This window comes from Mastomys coucha, unplaced genomic scaffold, assembly GCF_008632895.1.
Source record: "Mastomys coucha isolate ucsf_1 unplaced genomic scaffold, UCSF_Mcou_1 pScaffold5, whole genome shotgun sequence".
Taxonomy (NCBI): domain Eukaryota; kingdom Metazoa; phylum Chordata; class Mammalia; order Rodentia; family Muridae; genus Mastomys; species Mastomys coucha.
The window spans coordinates 66654060-66664620 of NW_022196911.1; the positions used below are offsets into that span (position 1 = coordinate 66654060).

Consider the following 10561-nt stretch of genomic DNA (forward strand, 5'->3'; position numbering starts at 1 on the left):
GTGACTATTTTACAGGTTTATCTCCATGAGAAAAGGAAGGCAGTACTGCTCCTGCAGGCCAGATGGAGACTGCTAGTTGTTCCTTCAATTGCTGGAAGGAGTAGGATGTGCTGTCATCCTTCACCTGCTGGACCACAGCTGCCTTTGTCCAGCTGACCGGAGACTTCTGAGACAAGTAGATATTAGCATGCCCAGATGACAGCTTTGGTCCCTTCAATGACAGATGAACTCCCTTGCCAGGGCCTAATAACTGCTAAACTTAGGAGTACTTATATTATATTGAGAACAATATTATATGTCTATATAAACAAATCAAATATTGTTTGAGACCAATGCTAACACTCTCAAAAAACTCTGCACAGACTTGCTCTGGAGATTTCAATGCACTGAGCAATTAAATTGGTTCAATAATCCTTTGTCTTCCTAGCACCCACCCTTCATTAACTCCCTGGTTTATGTTGTGTTTTACATTTTGCAGGAGTGTGTTGTCCTCTGAGAGGCTCCCCCCAGCAGCTGACTCAGACAGATGCAGACACCCACAGCCAAACAATGGATGGAGCTTGGGGACTCTTATGGGAGAATAGGAGGAGGATTGTGGCCCCAAAGGGGATAGGAACTCCATAGGATGACCAACAGAGTCAACTAACCTGGACCCTTGCAACTCTCAGAGTTTAAACCACCATCCAAAGAACATACACAGGCTGGCTCTAGGCCTCCCAACTCATGTAGCAGATGTGCAGCTTGGCCATCATATAGGTCCCAAACAACTGGAATGGGGAATATTCCAAAGCTGTAGCAGGGCTACCTTGTTTGGTCTCAGTGAGAGAGGAAGCACCTATCCTAGCTGAGACCTGAAGTGCCACGGTGAGTGGGGGAGATACCCAAGGCAGTCCCCAACAGCTCAGAGGAGAGGGGGAGTCAGTGGGGGGAGTATTGTTGGAGGGCATGACTAGGAGGGCAGTGAACAGAATATAAACTGAAAAAGTAAAATATATATATATATATATATTGTATATATAATGTATATATATAAAACTAAAACAGAGGCAGATTTTTGGGAACTCCTGCTGCTCAGATCAAAGTCAGATATTATCAGAAAGCACTGAGATCAGTGCAAACTGGCAAACTCCCTGTTTTCTCTTCTCTAATGGGAGATCCTATACTCCACTGCCTACCCCAGGAATGTCAAATAGCTCTGCACCTGAGATTCCTGGAATACCTCACCATGGTAATGAAACATTTCAGTGCCTTAGCCTTTGGTCAATGACTTTTACCCACCCAGGATATTTTCACCTGAAGGGTAGAAGAAAAGATCATTTAGTAGAAATTTATAGTGTATAAGCTTTTACTTAAAAGGCATGGAAAATTTTCTCTGAAATGAGCCAAGAATGTAGGCCGGCTAGTTCCAGAAACTGGTCCCTCTACAAAGGCAGAATGTAAAACATCTAGGTGGTTCCAGGGAGTGGTCAATCACAAAGTGAATGACAATGACGATGATAAAACCACATCCTTGAGAATAATGAGTATGCAGGATGTCTTCCTCATGACCCTATCATGGATTGGGTCCCTCCAAAATTTTCCACTTTTTTTTATGTTATGTTTCATGTTTCCTTGGTTACCTCCTCACTCCCCCTGGTTTGTGGTTTTTTCCTTTAAATACCCCACACTTCTTGTGTTCTGGGTTGAGCTCCTCTGCCCCTGCAAAGGTTACAAGTTTGTCCCCAGTATACTGGCTTCCCCTGAATAAACTTCATGCTGTTTCCATCAAGATTGGTCTCTTGTGAATCTTTGGGTGGCTGTCTTCTCCCATGACTTGAGAGAGGGTCTCCCTTCGAGGCGGGGGGGGGGGTCTTTCATTTGGGGGCTCTTCTGGGATTTACAACCACCGTTGACTCTGAGGACCCCCTTGGAGGCAAGTTCTTAATTGTGGTCTGTCTGTCTGTTTGAGTTTTTATTTGTAATCTGTTTGTGAACTGTCTGTCTGTTTGCAATCTGTGAATTTGTTTTTTACTCCCATTCTCTGTAGCCAGTCACATCCTGAGAGGGGATAGTGAAGTTTATCTCTTGAGCTCATTCTCTGCAGTTGGTCGCTTCCTGGGATGGGACAGCAACTCCCTGCCCTCAAGAGGAGGAAAGGGGGCTGATCAGAAGATGTGCCAGGATCACTAACTGCTACCCTGGGAGACATCCCAGTGGAAATTGGGGATCCTCAGGGATGCCTAGAGGAACCCTTCAGGAGGCCAGGGGAGAAACACTAATGCTCCTCTAGAGGAGGGTGCATCTGTTCTCCTGGCCGTCAGACCTTTAAATTTCTGGCCATCTGTTTTTCTGAAGTAAGGTTGGCACTCGCAATTGAGACGGGTCTTTTCATGTGTGTTTTGTAACCAGTTCATCTCGGCGGCATGGCAGGCATGGGCCGAGCAACTCTGTGATTTGGCTTTGATTATCTGTGTGTGCAAGAGTACCCTGATGTCTGTTACTGGGCCCAATTGTCTTTCTCTGTGTCATGGACCTGGAAAGGTAGAGTTGTCTGTCTATGTTTGGACCTTGGACTGACGACTTATACCCCCCTTGACTGATGGACAGAGTTAAGTCTAGGGCCGCTGCCGCTGGGTCTTTGGTCTGCCCTTGGGGGAACTGGGAATAAAACTGGTGTTGGCAGGAATCCCATGGTCCCGGGTTTCCTGAGAGGGCAGTCATTAAATGTGGAATCGGTCCCACAGCGGGCAAAGCGTTGGAGGTAGGGGCCCAGTCCCAGGTGCTGCAGTTTCAGTTCTTTCCAGGCCAGATCCAGATCCCTGGCCTTTTCCATCTAGTTCTCTCTCCCTCCCCTTCCCAGGGCTCCACTCTAGCCAGGAGGATAAAAGGCCTCAGCTGGGGGCTCCCTGCCACCAGCATTGGGTCCTAAGAGCTGCCATCCAGGCTGGCCGCCTGGATGGCTACCCCAGCCTCAACCCCAGACACACGGGCTCTAGTGGCTGACTTTGTAGGCTATAAGCTGAGGGAGAAGGGTTATGTCTGTGGAGCTGGCTCTGGGGAAGGCCCAGCAGCTGACCTGCTGCACCAAGCCATGCAGGCTTCTGGAGACAAGCTTGAGACCCACTTCTGCCGCAACATATCTGACTGGGCTGCTCAGCTACATGTGACCCCAGGCTCAGCCCAGCAATGCTTCACCTAGGTATCCAACGAACTTTTCCAAGGGGGCCCCAACTGAGGCCATCTTGTGGCATTCTTTGTCCTTGGGGCTGTCCTATGAGCTGAGAGTGTCAACAAAGAAATGGAGCCATTGGTGGGACAAGTGCAGGATTGGATGGTGTCCTACCTGTAGGTATGCCTGGCTGACTGGATTCACAGCAGAGGGGGCTGTGTGGAGTTCACAGCTCTATATGAGGACGGGGCCCTGGAGGAGGCATGTCTGCAGGAGGGGAACTGGGCGTCAGTGAGGGCCCTGGTAACTGTAGGGACCTTTTTGCTAACAAGTGAGAAAGTCTGGGGCCAGGTAGGGCTAGGTGTGGCTAGGGGCCAGGAGACTGGGAACAATAGAAGATGCCCTTGGAAGAAACTGGATAGTTACAGCATAGAGAAAGGCAGGGGAAAGTAGTGTATGTGGGAGCCAAGCATGTCAGGAACATGGCAGGGAGAGTGAGCTGGAAACATTGAGAAATGTATCAAGGCCAGGAACCCAGAGGGTGAAGTCATCCCACGGCTTGGGGGAGATGGGAGGAATCATGCCTATATCACCCTTATGAAGACAGGAACATCCGCTATGGCATTGCAGCATAAGGCTTATGGAAAGTTAAGAGCTGCCATTGATTTAAATATAAAAGAATGTTGCTTTTATGTAAACCATTCAGGAGTCATTAGAGATTCCATGAGTAAGCTCAGAGAAAGACTAGATAAAAGACAGAGAGATAGAGAAGCACAGCAAAACTGGTTTGAGAGTTGGTTTAGTAAATCCCCGTGGATGACTACTCTGGTGTCTTCCCTTGCTGAACCCCTTTTTTGATCATACTCTTGCTCTTAACTATAGGTCCATGTGTGCTGAACAGATTAGTTACTTTTATTAGAGAGAGAGTAAGTGCTACTCAGATTTTAATGTTACGCCAACAATATTATACTTTGCAAGGCTAGGAAAATCTAGAATATGATGATACTGATATTTAGTTCTATGATTAGAACTATACACTAAAAGAAGTGGGGAATGAAGGGTAGAATAAAAGATCATTTAGTAGAAATATATAGTGTATAAGCTTTTACTTAAAAGGCATGGAAAATTTTCTCTGAAATGAGCCAAGAATGTAGGCCGGCTAGTTCCAGAAACTGGTCCTTCTACAAAGGCAGATGTAAGACATCTAGGTGGTTCCAGGGAGCGGTCAATCACAAAGTGAATGACAATGATGATAAAACCACATTCTTGAGAATAATGAGTATGCAGGATGTCTTCCTCATGACCCTATCATGGATTGGGTCCCTCTGAAATTTTCCACTTTTTTTATGTTGTGTTTCATGTTTCCTTGGTTACCACCTCACTCCCCCTTGTTTGTGTTTTTTTCCTTTAAATACCCCACACTTCTTGTGCTCTGGGTTGAGCTCCTCTGCCCCTGCAAGGGTTACAAACTCATCCCCAGTATACTGGCTTCCCCTGAATAAACCTCATGCTGTTTGCATCAAGATTGGTCTCTTGTGAGTCTTTGGGTGGCTGTGTTCTCCCGGAACTTGAGAGAGGGTCTCCCCTTGCAGAAGTCTTTCACACCCTCTTCCTCAAAACTATATAACCCTTGGTTCACTCCAGATAAATTGTATGCATACAAGCCCACACAGAATAAAGAAATATGAACAAGTTAAGATCATCTCGGAGATCTGTTTCATTGAAGATCATCAGAGATGGCCTACACCTAAAAGAGCTGTATACTAAGATCTTCAGAGAAGACCTTCCCACCCCGACCCCACCCCTAATCTTGCACCCAGAATTTACCCCCAGCTATACCAGGATCCTGTAGAACTCCACCTATGCCTGGTGCCACTTCACAGTTCCAGCCTGGTGTGCAGCAGCATCTGGACACTGTGAGAGGAAGTAGAGGACATAGGACCACAGCTAGACCCCAAAACACATACCATTCAGTGATTCTCCAAAATATTTTAGACTAGGTAGGATTTTTATAAATTCTTATACATTAAGAATTATATAAATTCTATAAATTAGCAATTATAAATTCCTAAGATTACAAAGATTGACTCAGGTTAACAAAAAGTGCTTTAGAGATATTTGTATCTGCTTGTATTATGAATGCTAATTATGTTCCCCCAAAAGCTGTTTGTATGAGAGTGTCTACATGTAGCTTCTAAGAAACTGACACAAGTTGGTTCTGATTGGTAAATAAAGATGGCAACAGACAATAGCTGGGCAAGGCAAACAGAGGCTGGATTTTAGGATTCCCAGGCTTGGGAACTGGAAGAGGAGAAAAGGAAGAGATCTACAATGGTGAGAGAGTGTGGAGGAGAGGAGATACACCATGCCTGAGAAGAGTGCAGAAAGGCCATGTGAAGAAGCCAGAAGAGCGTGGCCCAGAGTATGGCCCAGTTGGGCAGCATTTTGTGTCCATAGCAGTCAAGACAGAACATAGAATTAGTAAATAATAACTCAGGATTAACTGTGTGGATGTTAGGCAGTGGCCCAGTTATTGAGCTGGTTAAGGCATATTAATATATAAAGGCTGAGTGTGTGCCTTTCATTTGGGAACATAAAGCATTGAGGAGGGTAGTGAATCCACTGGCAGGATTTCATAATATTTATTTTAACACATATATGTCTAACTTCTTATGTCCTTGCTAACTGCTCAACACCAGGCTTCTAGAAAATTTAAATAAGCAACAACATATGAATAATGTTGTTACATATTAATATAATTAATTATAATATATTATTATATATTAAATAATTAACTACATATATTTAGTAAATAAAGTTTATAAATTCCTAATGTCCCCTCAGGTTCACAGAAATAGTTGTCTAACCTGTTTGTCTTTGCTCACTTTACTAAGTTTTAGCTATTTGTATAAATTGAGTCATACAAAAATTATATTTTATAATGTTATACCATTAAAAAGAAAAAAATAGGCAACTTTCCCAGTCATTCTGTAGACTGTATTTATGGTTTTATAAAGTTTCTAGTCTATCATGGATTGTATTTATGGTTTAATGTTTTATTTTGATTCCAAGGATCTTTAATTAAGTCTTCAACTCAAAATTTTAAGGCTGAAAATTAACAGGGAAAAAGCTATAGAGTCTTAAATATACAAAAACTACTATCTTGTAAGATGCTGTGTAACACATTTAGTGACAAGCTTTATTTAGCCTCCTGTATGTGTTTTGAAAGTTAAGCCTAAAGCAAGTAACTAAAAAATAACATTTATTAGCTCATACATAATAGATAATGGTCTGCAAAGTCTTCAGAGATCTGTTGAATATGGCATTTAAAATATTAAATAAAAAAGCCTCCCACAATAGACAGAAATGCTTATTCCTACCAGCACCCCCAAGGTCTCTAAGGAAGACAAGATGGGGCACTGATGACTTCATTTGGATTGTGGTAATGCTTGGGAAAAACTGCCCCATGCCTAGTTTGTTGCCAGGGCTGTGTACACACTGCGGGCACAGTTGAGTTGACTACTCTTCTTCCAAGTCAAGGTAGACCAACATTTCCAAGTATCTCATCCACAGAAAAACTCTCAGGCTTTCTGGGCCTGGCAGCTGAAGGCTGATGGTATCTTGTATGGTAGCTGAAGATGTAATTCTGTCCTGTATGACAGTCAAAGACTGGCTATGAGACCATGGTGGCCTAGATAGTGGGTAAGTCTTTGTCATTTCAATTGATAGATACTTAGGCCATTTGGATTATGTTTCCTGCAATAATTTGTCCTTCTCAGATCTCTGACCATGTTGAAGGTTAGGCTAACTGTATGTACCTTTGTCAGTTTAACAGCAGCAAGCAATACCAGCTCTTTCCAGAAGGCTGTGGCTGAGCTCTCTTATGTAAAGCAAGATTCCCTTTTCTAGAGCTGTTAGGTGTTCTGTTGAGAAAGACTAGCACAGACAGTTTACCTTGGTAGCAGACTTCAAGCTGATAAAGATAAACTCACAACACAGGTTTTAAAGTAACTTTTTACTATTCCTTTATTTAAAGGAACTTGCATTGCAATGACTGATCTCAATAATCAACCGCCTGTGTCTCATGGTGAGCAACTGGATAGAAAAATGTTTACAGTTTATGTAAGTTGTGAAGGCCTAAGACAGTGTTCTCTGGTGTGTAAATACAAGTAATAAATGCCTGAGGATGTAAAACCTTAAGTAAGTTGTGAGTGTCTAGAAAGTGTTTTTATATTATGTAAGTGCCAGTTGTAAAGGCTTAAGGAAATCACTTAAGATATGTAAGAAATAAAAATGTTTCAGACTTCTTTCCCTCTCTATGCCATTGTTACACTAAGACTTGAGAAAAATCAGAATTTGAACATTAATCAATGGAGTTTTAATAAGTTATTAACCTAGCCCTGGTGAAGCACTGACTATACCATAGTCACAAGCTCTTCTAAGCATAGTTTTAAAATTGCTTCTTCAAAAGTTCAAGAAAACTTCATGAAGTTGACTTGGATATACCTCTCACAGGTCAAATGGGCTCAAGATAGGTATTCTTGTCAATCAACAGCCTAAGTTTTCTCACCTGTCTATTCCTGGGGATGGGATGGCTCCATATTTCCCTGGTCTTGGGACTCTCCTCCTCCAACTACCAGGACAGTGGACCTGGAAGTTTCAAGTGTATACCCAAGATAAAAATGTCCCCTAAGCTCCTTAATTTTATTTTCTGTCTCTAGTCTATATTTGTCCCAGAAGACTTCTAAGTCAGCTGAAGCTTGACGCTTCTGACAAGATTTCTAGTCAGAAATCTTTAGCCTTTGCATTTCAAAATGTTCCAAAGTAGCTAGATCTAGGAGGTTCAGCCTCACAGATGGTTCCAAAGTGGCCTGCACTTCCCTAGCCCCAAGTAGTCCAACAGAACCTGTGCAGCAGGGAGTATCAAGCTAACAGATGTCCTTTAATCATTATTCCAGTGACCATTGTTTAAGCCTTCCTGAGCCCCCAACGATGATGCCCCAATTTCAATCAGAAGTGTTATAGAAAAGGGTATAGTGTCCTTCACCATCAATAAGAATGTTGGGATGTTAGGTCTCAAACTCAGGACAAATGGCTGAGGTGCCTATTTAACATATAAAAGCAAATTCTGGCCACAAGTCTCCCTTGGTCTCTACCTATTACAAAATCATCCTGGCTGGCATACCCTGCCCCCCAACCTCTTCAGCCCCTTAGTTTCACTGCCTTTCTTCCAACTGCTCTTCTCTATAGAACCTGGCTATTTTGGTAACCTAGTCTTTTTATCTCTTTCTCTTTTGGCCACTGCTCTTGGTTCCCATTCTCCTGGACTCTTGACTTCTGGCTCTCCCCCTTCTCTCCCCACTGTCCTCACATGGCCTTGTTCAGTTGGCTGGTCATGTTCATTCTGGGCCATTCCAGATGCCTCTTTACATACTCCCTTGCATATCTACAATAAATCCTCTCCTTATCAACTCATTAGGAGCAGTGTGTCCTCCTCCTTTTCTTTCTTTCTTTCTTCCTTTTTTTCATTCAGTCCCAGATAGGAATAATTATTGCCCACAGAATTTCTTCTAATATAAGTGCAGTGACCCTCCAGCAAGTGGAGGCTTTATATAAAGAAAAGATAATTAGCATTAAGTGTATTTATTATTGTTAGCATTTTGTATAGTCACTGTCCCACAGTTACCTAGCAACAGCCAGGTATGCCTGACTCACTAAAAAAGGGGCTGCTCACCCTCTTCCCTCTCTCTTGTCTTCCTGTTCTTGCTGTCCTCTCACTCCTTCCTCCTCTCTCCCCATCCCCCTCTCTCTCCATGTACTCATGGCCAGCCTCTTCTCCTCTGCTCCTCTACTTCTCCACTCTCTCTGTCTCTCTGCCTCAACTACCCTCTTAACTCCCCTCCTCATGCCCTGAATAAACCCTATTTTATAATATACCATCATGTGGCTGGTCCCTCAGGGGGAAGGGATGCCTCAGCATGGGCCCATACAGGCACCCCTCCCCCCACACCTGACTGCACATCCATCAAACATATTCTTGCTATATATCTTTTTATAAAACAAAAAATTGGTTCTGTGACTCAGACTTAGAAACGCCGCATGTTCCCATACCCCTGCTACCACATGGAGGGCCATCGCTCTTTAGCCCAAACTTCGCAGAACTGGCAAGTTCCCTTCTCCCCACTGGTCAGAGTAAACATCCTCATGGACCCAGGGGAGAGTTCTTGAGCTCAGAGCCACCCCTATCCTGCCCTTGAAGATGGAGATATCCAGTCTTTATGACTGATCTTTTCATTGACCCTCATTCTAGGACCTCTAACCCTTGGATGACCAACCCCACGCAAAAGGGGTTTTTGTGACTGCCCTCACTCAGACTCTTGCAGCTGTAGACCAAATCCCTAAGCTTAGGTGTTCCACTTCCTCCTATGAGTCCTGGACTTGCCACAGGCTCCAAGGTCACCACATGACAACCTGGTGATCTGGCCTGGTTGCACATTTATATTTTGTTATTAAATTCCACTCTGGGGTGCCAGTAGGAATGTCTTTAATAACTTCCATACCCAATGGGCTGGTCTTTGCCACTTTGTCCCTACTCACTGGGGCATTTCCAGGTCAAATTCAGTACCCAGCAAGCAATATCTCTACATGGCCCTTACCTGACACTTTTTTTTTCTTTTTCATCTTTCTTTCTTTCTTTCTTTCTTTCTTTCTTTCTTTCTTTCTTTCTTTCTTTCTTTCTTTCTTTCTTTTTTTTTTTTTGTATATGAGTACACTATTGCTGTCTTCAGACACACCAGAAGAAAGCATCAGATTTTATTATAGATGGTTCTGAGCCACCATGTGGTTGCTGGGAATTGAACTCAGGACATCTGGAAGAGCAGTCAGTGCTCTTAACCACTGAGAGATCTCTCCAGTCCAACTGACATTCTTTTAAAACGTTTTTATTAGATATTTCTTTATTTACATTTCAAATATTATCCCCTTTCCTCATTTCCCATCTGAAAACCTCCTAGCCCATCCCCCTTCCCACTGCTCATTAACCCACCCACTCCCTCTTCCCTGTCTTGCAATTCCCTTACACTGGGACAACGAGCCTTCACAGGACTAACTGATACTCTTAAAACAACTCTCTTTCTAGCAATGGTCCATAGTTTAGGCTTTCCCCTCCACCTCCTTCTGTCTCTGGCCATTTGATCTGCTCCCAGTTTGCTGCAGTGAAAAGCAGGTCTGGCCCTGCCCCTTGCACCCTACCCTGGGACTCTGTTCACTGAGATGCTGCTTTCTTACGGAGCCATCTGCCCCTGCACTTGCTCTCTCTCTGCCTTTTTCTGTCTCTCTTTCTCTGTCTCTCTCTCTCTGTGTCTCTCTATCTCTGTCTCTGCCTCATTCTCTCTCTCTCTCTCTCTCTCTCTC

The 10561-nt window shown here is 43.6% G+C and overlaps 1 pseudogene; it reads left to right on the plus strand.

The window, feature by feature from the left end:
• Positions 1 to 2926: 2926 nt before the first annotated feature.
• Positions 2927 to 3601, plus strand: LOC116078686 (annotated as a pseudogene).
• Positions 3602 to 10561: the final 6960 nt, after the last annotated feature.